Genomic DNA, 24,073 nt, shown 5'->3' with positions numbered 1-24,073 from the left:
CCTTAAAAGCTTTTATTCACTTTTTATTTAATATTAGGATTAATTAAATAAATCCTAATATTTACCGAGTAAATTTCACCACTAACGGTACTATACCCGTCTTTTAGTATTAACGGAGTTTGATTACCAACCCCGTTTTCGGGGTGTTACAGCTGAGTGATTAAGGCTGCCATGGCGGCATCCTGAGCTTAATCACGTCGAGGAGGCATATTCTAAAAGAGCAAAGAAACATGAGGGAAAATGAGTGAGATGTTATTGGATATTCAAAACTGGATGTTAAGAATATTGACAAGGCATAAGGATTGTGATCATTTGTTCGTTACTTAAAACAAACAAACGACACTGTGACAAATCAAAGTAAATAGGTCAATATAATGTATCACTGAAGACATGCTCGCCTATAAGTGAACACTCACCCCAAGAGTTCCCAGGTAAGAGTGACTGGTCCGATACTGCGGATTTGTACGAACACTCTAGCCTTAGACAGAAAACTCAGGGTACAGGCATTCACTCTTCTAGTTTGCACGTGTTCACATTATTTAGACCCAAAATTTGACGAGATTTTGAAAAACTCAAAAGGCACAAAGCCAAAAATGAATCAAACTGGAAGGGTTCAAAACCTTATAATCAATCATCCAGGAATAGATGATTAATTTTTTATGCGGATTTGTTATTGTGTTCTTGTTGTGGTTATCACTTAAGGATAGGTGAAATGTATTGTTTTAAGTCTAAACACAAGATAACTTGTGTTAGGGTCCTAGGAAGGTTATAGTCTAGGTCAAAGCAATACTAATAACCTAATTCCCTATAACCATTGGCTCTGATACCAACTTTTCTGTCACACCCTGACCACGTAAAACAACAAATCGTGGCGGAAACGTCGGGGAGTGTTGTAACAGAATCATTGTTTCACAACCATGGATCAAATAGTTTTGTTTTATTGAATTATTGAACTCAATGTTTTGTTACAATTCAGATAATACAAATAATTGTTTCTCTGTTTTAAAGTCGCTAAGGCACAAGTCCATCCTATGTGTAGCATGCATCAACAACCATCACATAGCAGTACCTGAAACATATATATGAAAATAGGTACGTCAACATAAAAATGTCTGTGAGTAACATAGGTTTTGTTGATTTAGATTCATGTCTTTAGTTAACTTAAGAAAAAGGTTTTATGTTTTGCCAAAAATAGCCATGAATCCTTGTAAAAAGTTTTGTTTCTAAAATGCATTGCTTGATAAAAGGTTTGTAGTATATAAAATATACTTTGGTTTAGAAAAGACCGCATAAGTAGTATATCAAAATATACTTCAGTTTTGAAATAGGTAATAGGTAGTATATCAAATTATACTTTGGTTTGAAAGTAGCATATCAACTATGCTTTGGTTTGAAAATAGCATATCAACTATGCATTGGTTTGAAAATAGCATATCAAACTATGCTTTGGTAGTACATCAAAATATACTTTAGTAAACAGTAGCATATCAAACTATGCTTTGGTTTATAACAAAGTAGCATGTTAAAACATATGTTGGATTTTGTACATAGTATATCAAAATATACTTTGGTAGATCACATTTGAGAGCACATCAAACTTTACTTTTGTAGTATATCAAAATATACAAAAGAAATTGTGATTTGGTATTCATTCAAACCTTAGTGTATCAAACTACACTTTGGAGACTATAGAAATACCACAAAGGCAATTTCTATCAGGTTAAAATTTGGTTTCTGGCATTCCATACAACAGGAATGGGGTGTCTAGTCCTATAGCGCTATATCGTACTACCAATCGGTTTGGTGAATGTATAAAATAAGTACAACCCAACAATTAGTTTTACAAGTTTGAAAATCAGTGTTTAAACCATAGAAAATTGTTTAATTTGTCAAAAGAATAAGGACTAAACATGTGTAATCATATAGTTGAAATCATGAAAATAACATATAGGCACATATGTTTCACCCCAAAACATTTGAAAGCAGTAAAAGAGGGGACTATGTACTCACTTGAGATTGCGAGTATCCTTGATTAAGTGTCCTAACAAAGCTCGGGAAATCAAGTGGCACCTAGTATGGAATCACTATGTCATACAATCGGATCCTAAATCGGGAGATAGGATAGAATGGTGTTCTATAAATCAAATGAGTATTTGAACTCATATGGTATGATTTAATAGAGCTAACATTCTGATTTGGAAGTCTACCTAAGTGCTTTTGACCCGTTTCGACCCATTATGGTAGTATAAGCTACTATAATGCGTCGTTCGCGTAAAACTATGGTCGGATAGCTAACTATGTGCTATGTCAAGTCTTACATGCCCAATTATGCCTAAACATGTTACTAAATCGGATTATATGTCAAAAAGTTGATCACATATGCAAAATACGGATTTATGCTTCAAAAGGGCATTTTGGTCATTTCCTATGGGCATATAAGCTAACTAACAAATGACTAACCGATCCTACGTCATCATAAGGTATAACCTTAGAGGTTATTCCCTATGCAACTATGATCACTAAGCAAGCTTGGTTGGATCCTAATGATCGACCAAACGCGTCGGGTACGAAAGTCTAAGCGGTTGTTTAGACCGCTTAACTTACGACCCTAAACAAGCACTAAACTAATAGTAACGAGTTAAACATGTCAAAACATGTTTAACCTATTTAGAAAACTGATTTGGTATCAAAACAAAGTGTTTTAATACCTAAAAGTAGTTCCATGGCAAAATGCGTGCTAAAACACATTTTGACCGAAACTTTGACTCGTCACTACGTCTAGTTAACGTGGTAATCAGTAGGTATAATCACTAAGGATTATAACCATCGTGATTACAATCACGTTGCAAAGTTCAACCGAACTTTGCGTTGACCATTTAATGGTCAAAACTGAAAGTCAAACACTGTTTGACTTTTTAAGCTAGAAAGCAATAAAAGAATGAAGGAAGCTTACAAAAGGTCCTTGCTTGAACTTGATCTTATAAACTCTCAGGTATGAAGTTATAAAAACCCCAACTTAGAGAATTTTAGATCAAGTGTGAGCAAAATGAATGGAAATGGCTTGCGATTTATAGTAGTGCATGAAGAACAAGATCAAGACAAGTGTTTATGTAACCTCCAAGCAAGAAATCCTAGCCATACAAGTGGTGTTTGATGCAGGTTAGAAGCCTTGGAGAGGTGTTAACTTGGTTAACACACCAAGAAATTTACATAAACAGCCCCTGAAGTTCAAACAGTTTGCTGAAAATCAATTTCTGGTCGCTGGCATGCTCACACAGACCGCGTAAGGTATGGGGGGACACTTACGCGGCCCGCCTGGCCTCCCCAGATCAGCAAAAGTTTCAAGTTTGACAGTTTAGGTCCCTGCACTTGTATTAAGCCCATTTCAGCCCTTTTTGACCCCCGTTAAGCCATTTTCAAGGCTCTACTAGGTCCATAAAGTTTAGAGGACTCAAAATGTGCTCGGAAAACTCTCAGATGTCGGCTCTTTTGGTCGTACGGTCGCGTTATTCGTTAAATTACGACGAAACTCAAACGGACGCGAAAACGAACCAAATTAAGCGACGAATGGTATTTTTGCATGCAGATCACTAAAATAAAAATATTTTAGTGTGTACAAAAATTTTGGATGTTCAGATGGGGTCAGAACGTAAGATATGCGCGAAAATGAAAACTTACGCCGTTTTTGACACTTTTAGTCCCTGTAAGATCATGTATGCATATTTTCGCACACTGAACCACTGAAAGCTTATTTCTAAGCTATGTTTAGGTTATGCGGGGTATGTTTAGCTTATGATCAAGTTCCGGACTGTACGTCACCTTACGAATCGGTATAGTTTCGAAGTTTCACGCAAATAGTCCCTACGATCGAATAAACTTGTTTTTGCCATACCAAACCTTCAAAAACTTATTTATAAGTTATGTAAAGGTTATTTAAGGTATGTTAAGCCTATTTCACTATCCCAGAGTGTTTGTCGCATTAAACTGATTACGTTTACGCACCAGTGCGCGTATAACCTTCCAGAAAGCGATTTAAAGCTCAAAATTGAACAAGAATTGATATGTGAAAATGATACACATATTTATACAAATCCCAAGTATGAAACACAATATTTCATTGGATTTGCATTTGTGTGATGGTCGTAATGACACAGGCGTCACATCTGATACCATCATAATTTCAATGGTAAGAGCTCTTTTAATTGTTTTGTATTTTTGTGTCTGTATCTCTTACAATGAAAAAGAACGAGACTATATAATACAGAGGCTTTGAAACCCTACATGGAAGTTCCTAAACACAAGGCCAAAAGAAAGGAATGATTACGAGGAGAATAAGGGAAAATATACTCTTTCCAATACCTCCGCCACCGCCTCCACTCACCACCCCCGCCACCGCCTCCGGGTTAACACCTCCTCCCCCACTGTTTCTCACCACGAGCCACCGGATGTAAATGATCTAAAAGGTTAGATTTTTTTGTGGGTATTAGTTTAATTTTATGGGTTTTGTTCAGGGGCGGTTCTTAGAAGGCCACTGTCAGGGCTACGACCCGGGCAAGTTTTTCGGCCGTAGTGCTAATTTTCCTTATTTCGATCGAAATTTTTTATATATACTATGTTTGGCGCGGGCTTGCCCGGGCTTTTTTTTAGTGCGAGTGTCTTTTGACCCTGGCACGTTCAACGGGCAAGATCCGCCACTGGTTTTGTTGGTTAATTGATTGGAGATTAATCAATGGTGGCAGGTGGGTGGTGGATGTGGTGGGTTTTGGGTATTTGTTGATTATTAATCGGTGGTGGCAGGTGGATGTGATGGAGCTGTTGTAGGAGGTGCAGCGGCGACTGGCGGCGGAATAGCTGCTGGAGCAGCTGGAGGGGCGCTAGAAACTGTGGTTTCATGACTGGTGGTTACAGGTGGTGGGGATACAGATTTCGTCTCTCTGTCCCTTCATATAGCAAAGAAAAAGATTAAATCTTAAGTAATGTAAAAGGATAGGTTGGTTATCTGTGTGTGTATACAAGATTCTTCAGATATATTTATACCTCTTATTATAATTGGGGCTACGGCCGCTAGCCACAACATCTTCATAACTAGGAGGTACCCCGAGATTTTGTTCAGGAGATTTTTGCTCAAACTGCCTGCGGTGCAAACATAAAATACAAAGTGTGTCTTTGTCTTCAAAAAGTATAAAAACGGTGGTGCGGTAGTCATGGTGGTGCAGAGGCTGGTGGGTGTGGTGGCTCTTGGGAGTAGTAATGGAGGTGGTGCGGTGGTCATGGTGGTGGTTGGTAGGGTTGTTTGGTGGAGGTAATGGTGGTGGCTAGTGGTTGGTGGAGGTGATGGCAGAGAGACTGTGTGTGTCTGGTGGATGTATATTGTTTTATATTATAAATAAATGGTAAAATGATCAAAATACCCTCATGTGAGGTACACTTGGTCTGATTTAACCATGAAAAATAACAGAGTTACGGCTAAAGGACATAATGTGCAAGGGTTTGCAAACATAGAGGACGTTTTTTGTACTTTTTAAAGATAAATGACACATTTTGTAATCTGGTGATAACATAAAGGGCGAGTTTTGTAATTTACTCAAAATAATTTCAATGCATGTTATTGAATAAGCATGTTTTAGATTAATGTACAGAATTGACCTAGAAATTTGCCGGGTTTAACAAATGGATAAAGGCGAGTAGGTGTCAACCACTGGCCCGTGTGAGGCTTGCGAGGGTGAGTGGGCGGAAAGGAGGGGCGCGTAGAGGCGTGACACTGGGTGGATGTTTTTTTCTATTTGCACAACTAGCCCCTCAACCTTTTAACTACATTTAGCAATTTATTCTAACTTAGTTATCTTGTTTCCTTCATATATATAAAATGTTGAAATATCAATTTGTTTGTGTTTATATCAATATATTTGTAATCACCACAATCACATCACACAATCTAATAAATACAGAAGATGAACGAACCCACAAAGGCACACAAGCATTGAAGTGTCGATTATATATGCTCGTGTGCTGCTTATTTTAGAAAAAAAGTGCTGATGATATTTTTTCATTAAGATCGATTAATCGCCAAATATATCGGTCTTGAAGATTCCGGCGATTGAACGAATAATGAAATGGTGGAGCTTATCGTGATTAGGTTACCAAATTGTTGATTTACAGGTCATTGATTTGTTGGTGAGTGTGAGTGTACCAATTAAGTCAGTCCAGATCTTGATGTGCTTCTTTCCTCCCCACTTCAGAAACCCTAAGGTCACCTGGTGTCGATCAAACTTACAAGTTAAACTGACGGTGGCGGTGAGCATTGGTGGAGATAGGGCTGTAAACGAGCCGAGTCTAACCCAGCTCGAACTGAGTTCGAGCTAGCTCGGCTTGAGCTCGAATTTCAAATCGAGCTGAGATTTGAGGCTCGAGCTCGACTCCATTAAAATTCGAGCTAGCTCGGCTCGTCTCGATCTAGCTCGAACTAACAAATAACCGCAAAATTTAGTATTTAAAATCCTTAAAAATGAATCTTTTCATAGACTAAGGACCATAATTGCAATTTAATTTAACCAAATGGCGAATTATGCAAGTATAAATTGTTAGCGAACTTTGTATAATGTCTGTACCTTCTTTTATAGAGAAGATACTCTCTTAGTTTTTGTCTTCTGAGCAATGTGGGACAAAAAAATAAGGATATAAACCTTATCGAGCCGGCTCACGAGCTCACGAGCCAAGCCAAACTCGAGTTCGGCTTGTTTACAAACCGAGCCAAGCTGGCTGGTTTACAACCGAGCCAATTTCAAGCCGAGCTTTTTTCGAACTTTTTTCGAGCGAGTTTCGAGGGAGATGCGAGCCATGAGTTTTTTAAACACCCCTAGGTGGAGACACTAAGCAATGGTTGTGGCAGCTGTGAAGATTCCGGCAAACTAATCGACCTTGATGATAATTGCTGAAGATCATGGTGTAATATTCGAAGATGGAGCAGGTGATTTTGAAATTGGATTGTTGAAAGTGAATGCGACATTACATGGAATCATATTAAATGCAATCTTTTACCAAATTAACAAGTTATCAAAATACCCTTACTAATACTAATTAACATAACTAATTTGAAGGGGTGATATGTAACAAATACCATCATTTGATTAAAGAAATAGATGGCCAAATTTCTTGTCATTGTTTTAATGCTCAACACGGTTTTTACTATATCCATGCATACACAGTTCCAAGTCACCATATCCTTGTATATCAGCATATAGTCACTAGTTTGCAGTCCAGAAAGGATAAAAGTTTGAATGATCAAAGATAATGAAAAGGGTGTATGAATGACACACCTGCAACCTAAAATTCCACATTCGGCTCACGCTGGCCGACATCTGTTGAAAAAGGCATATAAAAGAATACTTGTAAAATTCTAAAAATGATACAAATGTAATATAAACTATAGCATAAACTCTAATTGTGCTTTATAACATACCATTTTTTGTAGAGTTGTATATTTTACCCCTTTCTTAATATGAAAAATAGGTAAATTTAGGTTGTGTTTTATCTCAAAAAGCTCATTTCCATTGTCTCTTTTAGAGTATAAACGTTTTTACATGACAGAGAATTCCGTGCTTTCGATTTAGTATCAGTTATGAGAAATATGATTTTAAAAACGATGTAATCTGAAAAGTTTTAAACTGATTTTTTGAAAAGGGGTATAAAAAGTAAAAAAGGTAGTGCATTTAGCCCACTCCATAATTAGCATACCGAAAATTCCCTACAAAATGCCCTGTATTGTAGATTCCATATTAAAGCTTAGAAACACGTCGTAAGTATTATTGTCTTCGGCCCCTGTAATGTTAGATCGATGAAAAAGGAAAACAATTGAAGAGACTAAATATACAAATATCAAAAGGCATGTAGTTTTCTATGATTGTCGATTAGGATAAACAAGGATGTAAAGATGCACTTGAACTGAAAAATGAAAAACTGAGCTTACCAGCCATAGAAAATAATAAAAATCGTTGGTTTTCGAGTTAAGTGAAGGGAACAAGAGATGTGGAGAGATGGCTAATCTCAGAATGAGCGTATATGGATAGAGATTATATATGCAGATAGAGTGGTAGGAAAAGAAAAAAAATAATATTGTTATGATCTAAATGAGTTAGCTAGGTAGGTGAGGAAGTGTAGATTTCATTTATATTTGCACTTAGGCTACACGGTATGGGGTGCGGCCCTGGTCCGTCGCGGGTCGGCGACGGTCCAAACACCGTGCCGCCCCCATCCCGTCCCGTCCTCTCCGTCGGCTTCTAGCCGTTTGCGACGATGCAAAAGTGGTGGGCCCCCCCACTTTTTGACCGTTGAGAAAAAAAAATAATTTCAAACGGCTATAATTTAAAAAACACCTCATTTGAGTTCCATTTTTATAAATACTCACATCTTTAACCCTTTTTTTCACAACTTTTCACCCACTACCACCCCATCTCTCTCACATTTTATAAACCACTCTTCCCTTTTTATAAAAACTCATCATATTTTGTACCATTTTTTATCCGCTACCACCCCATCTCTCGCTTGTATCATCCTTCATAACATGATCATTGAAGACGAAGGGAGAGCGATATGCAAGTACGACGAAAACGCGTCTACTGGAAATTCTGTTCCAGTTAGTGAGGAACAACAAGATTTGAACGCCTTCGCTCTACGTAACGAGTACACACATCACAACCTACATGCGGACTTGGTGGAGTACATTTGGAACAACGTTCAAAACGAACCCGCCCACCACATGGAAGACGAAGACTAGTAGCTTATTTTAATATGTTAGGATATTTTTAAGTTTTTTTTTTAACTTTAGTTTTTTAAGTTTATGTTTTTTTTTTAATTTATTTTTTTTAAGTTTAATTTTTTTTAAGTTTATGTAATGTTTTTTAATATTAATGAAAATATTTTGTTACTTTATTTGTTAAATGTTAAAAAAAGTAGAAGATTAAAAAAAATAAAAAACATAAAAGTGGTGGAAGACTATGACTAGGACCATCCTCTCATGCCCCCTAGTTTTGGAGGATGATCCATCCTTGGGAGAACTATGACGTGTCGCCTACGTGGCGGATCATCCTCCAAGGATGGTCCATCACCATACCTTGTAGTCTTATATAACTCCTTTAAAGAATATCTGTTGTATTTAAAGTGTGATCCGTCTTGAAGAATTGTTTACTAAGTAGGTGAGGGCGGTAAAGGTTTCATAACTGATTGATGCTTGTAGGTGAGGGCGGTAAAGGTTTCATAACTGATCCGTCTTGAAGAATTGTTTACTAAGTAGGTGAGGGCGGTAAAGGTTTACTAAGTAGGTGAGGGCGGTAAAGTCATGAAAGAGGAATTGTGATTGATGCTTGTGAGAGATGAGTTTAAGGCTGGAGGGTGTTGTATAAAGTCATGAGAGGCTTTATCACGCCACATAAGCGCCACCTCAACGCCACGTCACATAGGGGGTTTTAAAGCCCATTCCTTTAACTTGCATGCAATGGTTTGAAGCCCACTCAGTGCAGCGCCCCCTTATCTTGACCAAATGCCTCGATCAAGCCAAAAAACGCCCGTTAGCACCTTGGCGGAGAGCCTTTAGCGCCCCTCTCTTAACGGCGGTGGTATGATGGTTGGCCCCCGGGGCGCTATAAAAAGTGAGGTGGCGGGGTGGCGCGATGCCACACCTTGTGGCCTAAGTGAGGCTGGTGGCATCAAATGAAGAGGTTGCATTACTTATGAATGGAGTAATGTTTGGGTAGGTGAAAATTTATTTGGAGACAATCACCAAAGATTTATATTGTTTATGAAAAGGTTTTAGATATTAGTTTAAAGATAGGGTTTTTGTATGTCATCTATCATCATAAAGTAAAAGTGTAACCATATACTATGTAATAAGAATGTAAGTTTTATTAACAAAATTTATACTTATATAACAATATTATATATTCTTTTCACTTTAAATTCAGGTTCTAAACTCAGGGAGATGGTTTTCTCAATCACCTTAAAATAAACCAGCCGCATTTACTTAAATCAAATTAAAAATATGTTACCTAACAAGTAACAACTGGGTCAATGTTTGTTACTTAGGGGACTCGGGGCGGTAGCGTGATGAACCAGTATCACGCGTTGAAGTGCAACACTACACCGCCGCCACTAGGAGTATCACGCGTTATAAACAAAACGCGTTACACCCACAACGCGTTAAACATTTTAAAAATCCGACCGTTTGAACCATTTGACCGTTTTAAAACGGTAAGAATCAATAAAAAAATTATCCATTTTATCTATATATATATATCTACATTTTAACCATTTTTCACACACCAAACTATATCTTTTAAACCATTTTAAACCCATTTCACACAATTTTTATAACTTTCTCAAATGGAATTCCCTACGGATTCGACGTTTCCGATGTCTAGCGATACCGATACCGAGTCGTCTTCCGACAACGACACGCTAAACTATTTTGTGTCGGTGTATAACGAGCTTCATGCCGACTCGTCCCGCCCAAAGAAGAAGATGGTCGACCGTGATCGTATAAGTGCCAACGAAGTTTTGATGAACGATTATTTTGTGGAAAACCCGCTATACAATGCCGAAACGTTTAGAGATCGGTTTCGTTTACCCAAAGAATTATTTTTAAAGATTGTTGGAGACATCGAAGCAAGCGAGGAATGGCTTCAAGAACGTTACGATGCGAGGGGCAAACCAAGTTTCACGCCGATACAAAAATGCACGTCCGCCATTCGCCAACTAGCGACAGGTAACCCACCCGATCAATATTATAAATACCTAGCTATGTCTGACAGAACTTCACGTGAATGTTTGCAATTTTTTTGCAATGCGGTCATTAAGTTGTATACTAACGAGTTTTTACGTAAACCGACGAGCCACGACATCTCACGTATTTACGCCGCACACGAGGCTAGATGGCATTTTCCTGGGATGCTCGGTAGCATCGATTGTACACATATCGCGTGGAAAAATTGTCCAAGAGAGTTGCGAGGGGCGTATGTGAGGGGAGACATCAAAAAACCAACCATCATACTAGAAGCGGTGGCGTCGAATGATTAATGGATTTGGCATTCGTATTTCGGTGTTCCAGGTTCAAACAACGACATCAATGTGTTGCACACGTCGCCGTTGTTCCAAAGCGTGACGGATGGTACCGCACCTTCCTCTCCTTTCTATGTTAACGGTCGACATTACAGACGAGGCTTTTATCTTGTGGATGGTATCTACCCGTCTTGGTCTGTTTTTGTGAAAGCTCCCTCATTTCCTGTCGAGGCTAAAGAAAAGGCGTTTAAAAAATTGCAAGAATCGGCAAGAAAAGATGTTGAGAGGGCATTTGATGTTTTAAAGGGTAGATGGGGTATACTACACCGACCGGTTCGTTCGATGACCAAGAAATCAATTCATAGCATAGTGTATGCATGTATCATATTGCACAATATGCTGACCAAACACGACGGGCGTGCAATATCCCCGGATTGGGTGCCGGATCCTCCTACGCAAGTTCAAGTTCCACAAGATATCCATTTACAATTGCGTAACGAAGAAACTCACTTTCGGTTGAGATTCGATTTAATCGAACCAGTAGGTTCTCTAGGTTTGGAGTTTCCGGATTCGGACGAGGAGTATGTTTTTTTTTTTTTAAATTGTATGTTTCTAGTATGTTAAATTGAAGTAGTATGTCTTAAAATTAATGAAATTTTTAATTTTAGTGTTTTATTTTTAATTTCTAATTTAAAATAAAAAATTAAAAAATTAGTGAAATTTATAATTTTAAAATGAAAATTAAAAATAAATGGGAGTGATAGAATTCCATGACTAGTGATTCCACCCCTCCTACATTTCTATCACTAGTGATGGAAATTTGTTTGATGACATGGCATAATTTTATTGGACATTGAGAGTGATAGATTTTATCACTAGTGAACCACCCATAGTCCCCTTAAAAATTGAAGTATCTAACCTATACATATAACTTTTAAACATGGTGTATGTATTTTATTTTATTTCTAGAGGGCACAATATCCACTGTTTGTCCGCATACCTGTCTATTTTATATTCTTTAACCGAGGACCAGGTAAATGAATTTAGAAAATTATTATTTAGCATATATTTTAAAAAATATTGAGATTAATTTTCTAAACCGGATAATCTAAATTAGTATAAGTTTATCTGGAGGGAATATGATTATATTCTTCACCGGATACCCCAAATTTATATCAGTTTGTTTTTAGTAATTCAACTGGTTAATTAACACCGAAAGACAACAATTTCATTACTTCTTAAACACATTGTAACACGTTACACAACTTGGAACCATTTTTGGGTTGCACAAATGATACAAGTTTCATCATCGACTCATCGTCCTCTTCATAGTCTCTCCATTCGCTATATCCTCAAGGTCTTGCTTCACCTTAGGTGCTTCTTGCTTATACGATGCATACCTCAAGTCTTCAGCACTAGTGCAATTTACGTCACACAGAAAGGAAAACTACTAAAGTCATCATGGCTTGAACATCTGACACCTACGGGATGATCAACATAGATAATTCACACAAACAAAATATTTGATTAATAACTCAGAAAAATTGCATGCTTTGCCACTGAGTCCACGTCGGACTCCCTGACTGTCTTGTCGAGCCCACATCCCGTGATCTAAGATGACATGGAAGAACATACTAGGGTGACTTAAAAGAACAAGCTAGCTGGCTTGTTGAGTAGGACTTCAAGCCAATTTACTCGTGAGAACTAACATCAGACTGATCCATATATCAAAAAAAATTACGTTAAACGTATATGAACTTTTTTTTAATATGAAACGATAATATTACATCAATCGTCCTATTTCACAACAAGGAAAAACACATGTGGAAGCCAATTTTTTTTTAACTTTTATGGACGACTTATCGTCCCTATAGGTATTTTTAACCTATAGGAACGACATATGGTATCCACATTTTTTGTTTCTATAGGCCCCTCCCTACAGGTTATTAAGGTGGTCTTTACTGGTGTCGTCCCTATATATCAACTTTTAGAAATCAAAAGTCGTCCCTATAGAGTTAAAAAAAAAACTGGTTTAAACTTTTAGATACCAAAAGTCGTCCCTATAGAGTTAAAAATAAAAAAAAAATGGTTTAAACTTTTAGAGGCCAAAAGTCATCCCTATAAAGTTAAAATAAAAAAAAATTTGGTTTAAACTTTTAGAGACCAAAAGTCATCCCTATAGAAGTTAAAATAAAAAAAAATGGTTTAAACTTTTAGAGATCAAAAGTCGTCCCTATAAAGTTAAAATAAAAAAAATTGGTTTAAATGTATAGGGACGATATGTGGCTCCACCAAGTTCAAAATCATTTTTTTCTATAGGGACAATTTGTCGTCCCTACAGATTATTATTTTTAATGCAGTTTTTTTTTACAATTATTAACCTGCTTTTTTAAACTGAATTTAAACATGAAATTTCAAAACTACATATTATACTAAAGATTCAAAATACAAATTATTCGTCATAGTTATCAAGTCCAAGCTTCAAAATAAACATTAGTTATCGAGTACAAACTTCAAATTAAAAGTTTAATGCAAATATCTAAGTATAATCATCATCTTCATCAACTTGACGCATTTTTCGTTTCAATTCATTAAATCGGCATTGAAATTGTGCTTCCATTTGTTGCATTTGAAGCACATGTTGTTGTTGTTGTAGTAGTTCCATTATTGCTTGGTTTGAGAATGGTTGCACTTGCACTTGTTGTTGTTGTTGTCGCATTTCTTGTATTTCTTGTCGCATTTGTTGCATTTCTTCTTGCATTTCTTCCAATTGTTGTTGTTGTCCTGGCGGGGGTATGAGCTCGATATTTCGTGGGTGACATTTTTAACAACATGACCAACATCGCGTACGTGCCCATTCCTATAACCCAAGGCACTTTTGAGTACCTCGAGTTCATCAACTGGTGAAGTATCATCCACATCTCTCTACGCTCTAGCTAACTCGTCTTGAATTTTACCCTACATTAAAAGATACATTAGATTTTTTTTACTAAAATTTGACAACAGAACTGCATTAAAATCGATAAAACTAACCCGTTCCATCATTAATAATAAAGAATAACAACTCATTTAGTAGAGAAGTTAAGGGGCATCGGCGATTCTGGAGTTTATTTAACCAATATATGATGTTTGGGATTAAGGGAGGCATGAATCCTATGGCAGAATTAACACCTGGGTTGTTCCATTATATGTATCATATTACATAAATGGAGCATATTATATACTGCATATACACATACACAATATATATTGCATACACACAGTTCATACTACATATTAGACCTGGCAAACGGGTCGGGTCGGGTCATGAGTCAAAATGGGTTCCAATTAAAGTGCTACAACTAGTGATTTTATCATGATGAATGCAACAAAATGAAACTCTTTTAATCAAATTTCATTCACATGTATTTAATGTCACCTAACCAGAAAAAATGTTTAGATCTTATTTAAATACCGTTTTATCAAATTCTTTTGCACATGTAAATGGTTTCACATGAATCCAAACCCAACTATGAAGATTATAAGCATACCTGAAAGAAAATTTTTGGCGGAGAAGAGGGCTACATAGAGTTGCAGAGGTTTTATTTGTAGAATTCATGTTAAAGCTCAGAAACACGTCATAACTATTGCCATTAGTCCCCGTAATGTTAGATCAAACTAGGAAGATGGGAAAGATTAATGAATGTAGAAATATCAAAAGCCATGAAGTTTCTAGGTTGTGGATTCCAATTTAAAGAAGTAGTGAGCATGGACTTGAACTAAAAAATGAACATATGAAAAAGATAATAATGATTTTTTTTTTTTTTTTGGACTTTTGATGCTGGATCATAGAAATGAATGATGGTGCTACTTAATCGAGTTTGAGTGATTTTCACTACTTCAATAGAGTTCGAGTGAGTGGCAGGGAAAAGGTGAGAGATGGCTAATCTTAGAAGTAAAAAAAAAAAAAAAAAAAAAAAAAAGATGGCTAATCTTAGAAGTAGAAGATGTTGATTTAATCTAAAGATTTATTTTCTAAGTAGGTGCGGATTGTTACCTACTTCATTTACTGCTATTGAATGCTTGTGGGAGATGAGTTAAAGTGAGGCTGGTGGCATCAAATGAAGAAGTTGTAGTACTTGATCAATGAAGTAATGCTTAGGTAGGTGAGAATTTATGAGGGACGGATCCAAGGGGTTTTTGTGGGTTCCGGAAATCCTTTCAATTCCGGAAAAATTAGTGAAAACCTATATATGAGTTTGAAAAAATTAGTGAGAATCTATGAAAAATACCCTTGGTCTTTAAAAAATTTCTGGATCCGTCGCTGGTCAATTTATTTAGAGATAAACACATGTTTATGAAAAAGTTTTTGATATTTATTTGAAGATAAGGTTTTTGTATGTAACCTATCATTATAACGTACAAGTGTAACCATATATAATAAGAGGTAACAAACTTAGATAATTAGTGCCTTATGATATATTGTCATTGTTTTTTGCTTTTTTTAGTTTTTTTTTTATGTAAAATACACGTATAATTCTATAGTTTACTTTAACATAAAAATAATATTTCATTTTTCGTGTTCCTGTTTTATAGAACGATGTTGTCATTGAAACTACAAGTCTACAATTTTACTAAAACCGTCATTGGTGTTATTATGTAGTGAAAATGATCGATATTCATTAGAGATATTCTTTTACTCCCTATTAGTTCAATGAATTTTTACTAAAACCGTCATTGGTGTTATGACTCAAATTGCTACAGTTTTCTGAATCCTCTTGTCCAATTTTATTACCACTGTCATTTTGTAATTATCCCCCCGTTTAACGTTATACGCATACATGCTTTTTGTGTTATTGTAACACATACACTACAAGAATTCTATACCTTTAGCGGCGACAGGCCAAATGTCGCCGCTATTGGTCGATCCGCGTCCCGGATGCTGAAACCAAACCCCAACCGTTGATCAAAATCTTGATCTAACGGTTGGGGAATTAAAACATATTAGCGGCGACAAGGACAAATCAATACCGGCGACAAAAGGTCTCCGCTAAAAGTATGTGTCAGAACTTTAAACCCTAGCCACACAAACCTTATCTCTGGTCAACCCTTTACCGGCGACGTATATCAATATCGACGACAAGTCGGCGCCGCTAATGGTGAAACGATATTACACCCTTATCAGCGCCATTTTTTCACTCTTTCTTCACATTTTCCCCAAAAAACTCGAGAGAACCGCCGGATTTCAGCGAATTTTGGACCAAATCGGTAAGTAAAGCTTTGTTTTTGTTACATTTCTTCTTTATTTTGTTATATACATATGATAGGCTTTATTTTTTGTATATTTTTGTGTATTTTTGTGTTTATGGTAGTGAAATCGGATCATCACCATCACTTCTCCGATCACCACCGTCACTTCTCCGGTCACCACCTCGTCTACGCGGTCTACATCTCTTGGAAACTTGAAAATACGGTTAGTTTTATATGTATTTTTTTTCAAAGTTTAGATATTGAATAATTTTTTTGTTTAGGTATGTAAATGTATAACGTAGGTATATGTTAGTATGTCAAATGTATAATGTAGGTGTATTTGGGGAAAATGTGTATATGAAAATCTATGTATTTGTGTATGTAGGTGTATGTAAGCATGTATGTGGGTATGTAAGTGTACGAATGAATGTATGTATGTAGGTGTATGTTTGTATAAAGTATGTAAATGTGTATGTAAGGATGAATGTTTGTATGTTTATGTAGGTGTATGTAAGCATGTATGTGGGTATGTAAGTGTACGAATGAATGTATGTATGTAGGTGTATGCTTGTATAAAGTATGTAAATGTGTATGTAAGGATGAATGTTTGTATGTTTATGTAGGTGTATGTAAGCATGTATGTGGGTTTGTAAGTCTATAAATAAAGTATGTGTTAATGTGCATACATTATGTTTAAGTTTCATGATTTCTATGTTTATGGTCATGTTTGAAAAAAAATATGTTTAAGTTGATAATTTCTATGTTTATGTTTAGGTTTGAGAAAAAAATATATTTGAGATGTTAATTTGAATGTTGTTTATGTGTAGGTTTGAAAAAAAAAAGTTTAAGTTTGATAATTTGTATGTTTATGTTTAGGTTTGAAAACATTTATATTTAACTTTGACAAATATATATTAGTTAGGAAATACCCTTATTGAATTAAAATTATCATTTAAAACATAACGAACATAGAAAATACCCGCCAAAATGGAAATCATCATTTAAAACAAAAGGAGCTAAGAAAATACTCGCCCGAAATTTAAACCATCATGAAGAACATTACATATTTAAAAAATCGTGCCTGATATTGAATTCATCATTTCAAACATAACGAGCTAAGAAAATACCCAATCGAAATTAAAATCATGATTTAAAACATAACGTTCCGCCCAAAATTTAAAACAATCATTAAGAACATAACAAGCTTAAAAAACTGTGCCCGTGTTTGAATTAATCATTTGTAACTTTATAGGGATTATGTTTTCGGTATTGCTTATATTCGCTTATCTGACGGCGGATGTGGCCCCTGGGACATGGGGGTGACGGCGCTGGTGATCCACCGCCTCCTGGTGGATTTCGTGGCACGCACGAGACTGACGGAAAGTCTTTTACTAGATTATTTTGTAGTCCTTATATTTTATATATTATAAATGCTGTTACTAATTATTTTTGTTTGAATTGCAGCGGTTCCCCCGAAGAGGGTTAGGGGAAAGCCAAAAACGAGAAAGTACGGCGTCTGGTAAAAGCGGGGGGGGGGGGGGGGGGGGGGGGCTGTATCACTTACGTTTGACAGAGAGGTCATGTATACCCCTGTTGGTAAATCAAGAGATATGTTTTCAAGGGTGGCCGGCCTGTATATGTGGCAGACCATCCCGTTCGATAAAATTGGATGGGATAACGTTGAACAACATTACAAGGATGCCCTCATGAACCACTTAAGGGTAAATAAGTTATATGCATAAAATTTTATCAAATATTTAAGCACATGCAAATCTAATTTATATATGATATTTTAACTTTTTTATTTAATTTGTAGGAAAATTTCAATTTTGATGAAGTGGAACGTGATTATGAGGCGAGAAACTTGACGGGTGGTATTACGACTGTGCTTATGAAGCGGTACGCTGACCGCAAGTACCAAGCTAGAAAATAATTTGAGAGCGAGGGAGGTTACGATGATCTTGAGAGGGCAAGGGCATACCATCCCGCGGATATGCCCTATGAAAACTGGTTGAGAACCATCGAAGGTTTCCGGCAAGAAAAATATATTAAAAGAAGCAAGGCCAACAACTGGGTTTTGGTCCTTACATTTTTTAACTGGGTTTACCCATGAGACCATTGTGTCTTTCAACTGGGTTTTGGTCCTTACATTTTTACTAAGGTTTATATACATTGTGTTATTATCAAAACTTATAACACAGTGTTAATTTGGGTTTTGTTCATTGCATTTTTATCAGAACCTATAACACAATGTATGACACAATGAAGATGCTGTTATATTTGGGTACTCTATACATTCTGTTATAGGTTTTGTTCATTGTGTTTATTCTGATATCCATTGTGTTTTAATCAGTTGTTCATTGTGTATTAGTCTGTTGTCAATTGTGTATTAGTCTGTTGTCCATTGTGTTTTAGTCTGTTGTCCATTGTGTCTTTTATTTGCTCTCACTAATTGTGTCTTTTATCTGTTGTCATCAATTGTGTTTTTATTCTACTTTTTATTGTATTTTTAGTTTGATACTCATTGTGTTTTACATCATGTCTATTGTGTCTTTTATTTGTTGTCATCCATTGTTTTTTGGTCTACTTTCCATTGTGTTTTTAGTTTGATACTCATTGTGTTTTACGTTATGTCCATTGTGTCTTTTATCTGTTGTCATCGATTGTTTTTTTTTTTTTTTTGTTATTTTTCATTGTGTTTTAGTTTGATACTTATTGTGTTATATGTCATCTCCATTGTGTAATACACAACTGGGTTTTCTCATTGTATTTTATGTTATGTCCATTGTGTAATACGCAACTGGTTTTCGATTTTTTTTCTAATATAACAATATGGTACACATATTAAAGATAAAAACACGTTCGATTTTATGGTATATTTTTTTAACACAAAATGACGTATACAAAAATTATGGACGTTTAAAAAATAGTGGTAAGTAGTATGTGACTTGCATTTGCATAAACTTTTTATTGTCTTTGATATAATTACCTTTCTGTAGGTCCCTGTTTCGGGATCGAAACAGTGATTTTCATGATTATGTTCAAAGACGGAAGAGATTAGAGATATAAACAAACAACTTTGTATTAATCCGGTAGTAAAACATTACAAGTCGGCCCGATTACATGATAACCGAACTAATACCAAAGGAGTATACATCCGGAGAGAGACCAAGTGGTGATCTCTCCTGGTGAGGTCTCAAACCTCCTCTCAAACTCTTACACTCTCTTGGTCTTGCAAATGACAAAGTGTTGGTATTTATACCCAACACAGGTTGTATGGTCGAAGGATCTAACTGACTGATCGATAGATCATCTGTCGATCATCAAGCTATCGAAAGATACACATATACCTCGAAGGATGGCATATCCTTCGAGGTCCATCTTCATCTATCGATGGATATCTTTCGAGCTCATCGAAGGATATACACAATCCTTCGATGCTTTATCCTTCGACACCAAACATTATACAACCATAATTTGTCTAGCAAAACCCACACGGTCAACCAAATAACCCTCTCGTTTGACCACTTCAAACGAGCGGGTCTATACACGTTTGTTTGACCGTTTCACTAACTATTACAAATTCAGCGTACAATAATAACTAATCTATTCGACAAGCATCGGACACAAAATCTGCATCAACAAATTCCCCCTTGTCCGTTGCTGTCGAATGCTGAAAATGCAACTGCAATCGATCTTCAGTCAAGTATTCATCTTCTCTGTGTTAACAAATTCCCCCTTGACCGATGATCCAGGTAAGTAGTATCTTGATGCTCCTTGTATAATATTTCCCCCTCAAAGTACGCGTATCCGTGTTGAGTGTTGTGCAATTTCCTCAAAAGGCTCAATTGACCGATCTTCCGCTGATAAGGGTTCCATTCTTTAATAACTGCATCAAGTCTTGATCTTCAAGCATACTACATTGATAGAGATTTCTGGTGAACTGTCTTCTGTAAACCGTCTTTGTGGAATCGACCAAGTAATGCACTTCAATCTTCAGCATCAACACTCAGGAAAGTCAGCTAGACCAAGTGAATCCCTTGCAAGCTCAACCAAACGGCACGCTTAGTTGAACTACATCCAGATCTCATTGTCTCGCCTTTGTGAAGTTGACCACGTAATGCACTACGGATCTTCAGCATCAGTACTCAGGAAGTCAGCTTGACCAAGTACATCGTTTGCAAACTCAACGAATTGAGTTACCCCCAGATCCCTGTAAAATCCCAAAGAAACATCAAACCCAAAACCGAATCCTGCAGGTCTTCAGCCTTGAACTATCAACTTCCATAAAGATTCCCCAGGTCTTCGGTAAACAGCGCTTTGACACTACTGTCGACTTTAGATACCTGTATGTTTCCGTGCAAAACTCTTCACGCTGGCTGGAGAATTAATTAAAATCCTCAAATATGTGTCTGTGCAAAACATTCCACGCAGAACCGTTTGTATCACCAGAAAATCACAAACTCTACCACCTATGATTGCGTTTAGAAATTTACCGAAGAAATTCAACATATGGAAATTTTTATCCCCCCATTTCTTTGGTAAAATCTCTAAACCTTAACAGATTCTTTCCACTTCAAAGAAACTGTCGTCAATTTCACATAACAAATTCTCTCCACTGAGTAGAATTTATCTTCAACTGTTCACCAATTCCCTCCACTGAGCGGAACTGTCATCAATCTTCATTGAATGTTCTCGGTTCCGAAAATTCACGAAAACGACTTTCTTCTTTGCATATTCTAGTTGAATAAGAACGTCCCCTAGTACCCCGTAGGATCCGACTTGTATCCCTCCAAAGACTTTGTGAACTCGTTAGGACCGGTATTGACATTCTAGGTTCATTCATTCGTTACCAAATGCGAGAATATGACAATAAACAAAAATATTTCTTCGTTGCATATTCTAGTTGATAAAGAAATTTCGCCTAGTACCCCGTAGGATCCGACTTGTATCCCTCCAAAGACTTTGTGAACTCGTTAGGACCGGTATTGACGTTCTAGGTTCATACGTTCGTTTTCAAATGCGAGAATATGACAATAAACAAAATGCTTTCGAACATTTCCGAATAACCGGTAACACTCATAAATATTGACGTGCGGAAGTGAACATACCATGTTGTTTTTGGCCCATAATAGTCGCGTTACCATTTTTGCCATTTGCATCGGTAACCGTGACTACCCCACATTTTTCAAAAATCAAGTTTTCATCATCTCTTGTTTTCATCATGCCGCATCATCCCTCGCGCTCCCAAATTCGTACGGATTTGGCGTTGAAAAATAGAAGCACGGTTCAAATAATCTTCGCGAACACCCGACCTCTAATAATCCTAGTTCTTAAAAAGGAGCCCACAACAAAACCAATCTTGTACCCCTGGCCCAATTTGAACTTGTAACAAGTTTTGTTGATCTATACCAATTCAGCCCCAAAAAATATAAATACAAACATGCATTCACAGCCCATTTCATTTGATATTTTATAGAGGCCCAAGACATGAGTTTGTCAACCCAACCATAACATGAATTAGTTGATCTTATAGAGGCCCAAGACACAAAGAGAGGTATGATAAATTATGAAGTCAACTTTGTACTCTCCATGTAGGCCCCAATCACTTCTCATAAATCACCAGCCCAAAAAATACCTCAAGTGGGCTTAATAACTAAACATGTGTGCACCCATTAAACCCCCAAGTGAGCCCAAAAGAAGCCCTAGCTGCCAACATAAATTATGTCGACATCTTTCTCCTTGCACAGCCGCCAACTCAAATCAAAACCCCAAAAAAAAGGTGCAGCCGCTATTCTTCATGTCAGTGAACAACAGCAACAGCTCTTTCTCTCTCTCTTCGAAACATCACAACTGGATCCTTCGAACCATCTGTATCTTTCGAAGTTGTTGTCTTTCGAAACATAAAGATGACCCTTCGAAATTGTTGAGGAGTAGAGGTGATCTTTCGAATTGTTGGGGATTAAGATGATCCTTCGACATTTGTTGAGATGACCCTTCGAAACAAAACAAAGCTGATCTTTCGAAGTTGTTTAGGAATAAAGGTGATCCTTCGAGGAACTGCTTTGATCCTTCGAGGCTGTTGAGATGACTTTTCGAAATCAGTTTAATCTTTCGAGCATACTTTTACATCTTTCGAAACATGAAGATGATAAGAACATCAAGAACACAGGAGGCTGTGTAAATTTGCAGATTGATGAAAACACTTTGTATATAATTTTTGATGATGATAACTTGAGTATTTAGGTGAAAAACATAAAACCCAACCCTCGGTTCAGCACAGATCTGAATATTCGGGTCCAGATCTGAGTTTTTCTTGATTTTCACCATTTTTACATCTTGAACAAAAAGCACAAAAATCACAGATCTAGAGCACATGTGACTTAGTAAACTGTTAGATTTACTAAATCGGGCACCATGGCTCTGATACCAATTGTAGGTCCCTGTTTCGGGATCGAAACAGTGATTTTCATGATTATGTTCAAAGACGGAAGAGATTAGAGATGATAAACAAACAACTTTGTATTAATCCGGTAGTAAAACATTACAAGTCGGCCCGATTACATGATAACCGAACTAATACCAAAGGAGTATACATCCGGGGAGAGACCAAGTGGTGATCTCTCCCGGTGAGGTCTCAAACCTCCTCTCAAACTCTTACACTCTCTTGGTCTTGCAAATGAAAAAGTGTTGGTATTTATACCCAACACAGGTTGTATGGTCGAAGGATCTAACTGACTGATCGATAGATCATCTGTCGATCATCAAGCTATCGAAAGATACACATATACCTCGAAGGATGGCATATCCTTCGAGGTCCATCTTCATCTATCGATGGATATCTTTCGAGCTCATCGAAGGATATACACAATCCTTCGATGCCTTATCCTTCGACACCAAACATTATACAATCATAATTTGTCTAGCAAAACCCACACGGTCAACCAAATAACCCTCTCGTTTGACCACTTCAAACGAGCGGGTCTATACACGTTTGTTTGACCGTTTCACTAACTATTACAAATTCAGCGTACAATAATAACTAATCTATTCGACAAGCATCGGACACAAAATCTGCATCAACACTTTCCCACTTGATTTCTTTTGGGATACTTGTCACTCTATAGTGTTTTCTTAGACTGGAGGGTATGGAGAGCCTCATCCCAAGGGGATGGGCTGCCACGTCACCGCCACGTAAGCGCGGTCTAAAAGGGATGGACCTAGGGGGTAGGGGATGAACCCCTTTATATGTATATATGTATGTATGTATGTATAGGTGTGTGTGTGTGTGAGGAGAGAGAAGAGAGGCCCGTCGAAAGCGTCGTGGGGAGGACGGAAGGGACGAGCCGGGCCATAGGGGCGGTGTTCCGGGCCGGCACCGGGCCTCGCCGTGCCCCATACCCACCGGTCTTACAGTTCTTATTTTTATACTCTTTTACAGAATAACTCAACCCATGTGTGTTTTCCTCTCTCTTCAGTCTTCATCCTTGTTTTGCGAGACTGAAAACATGGGTACAAAGATGGATTTGAATGCATGAGTGTGTGTACGGGTGTAGTAGGTGTTGACGATGCACTTGTGTTATGTTCTTGATAGGTGAATATTACATCAAGATTCTTTGTGGGTTTTGTGAATTAGCTTCAGTTATTTCTGGGTTTTGTGTAAATTCAAGATTTTGAGCCCTAAATTTTGGGAATTTGGGGATTCAAAATGTAATATCAAGAAAATGAGAGTCTACTCTGTCTCTGTTCTTGCAATTTTTAGGGAATTTGCAGATTTTGAAAGGTAAGTGATGCA

At 37.0% G+C, this 24,073-nt stretch overlaps 1 protein-coding gene and 1 long non-coding RNA gene across 2 annotated transcripts in view; both read right to left on the bottom strand.

Annotated features, from left to right (window-relative positions):
- Positions 1-4,059: 4,059 nt before the first annotated feature.
- LOC110935714 lies at positions 4,060-8,164 on the bottom strand. Its single transcript, XR_004892044.1, has 5 exons — positions 7,967-8,164; positions 7,735-7,818; positions 6,609-7,358; positions 5,038-6,254; positions 4,060-4,940 (listed from the first exon to the last, which is right to left on the bottom strand). It is a non-coding gene; the product is annotated as an uncharacterized LOC110935714 (long non-coding RNA).
- A 4,287-nt stretch (positions 8,165-12,451) lies between these two features.
- The window catches only part of LOC110935712, an 82,357-nt gene continuing 70,735 nt past the window's right edge, over positions 12,452-24,073 (bottom strand). The window contains exon 3 of the mRNA XM_022178067.2: positions 12,452-12,530. The gene's annotated coding sequence lies outside the window, so the exon portion shown is untranslated. The remainder of the gene's footprint in view (positions 12,531-24,073) is intronic.

The sequence above is a fragment of the Helianthus annuus genome, chromosome 4 (genome assembly GCF_002127325.2).
Source record: "Helianthus annuus cultivar XRQ/B chromosome 4, HanXRQr2.0-SUNRISE, whole genome shotgun sequence".
In the NCBI taxonomy this organism is placed as follows: Eukaryota; Viridiplantae; Streptophyta; class Magnoliopsida; order Asterales; family Asteraceae; genus Helianthus; species Helianthus annuus.
Note: the sequence above shows the minus strand (reverse complement) of the source record. Positions and strands in the feature narration are given on the sequence as shown.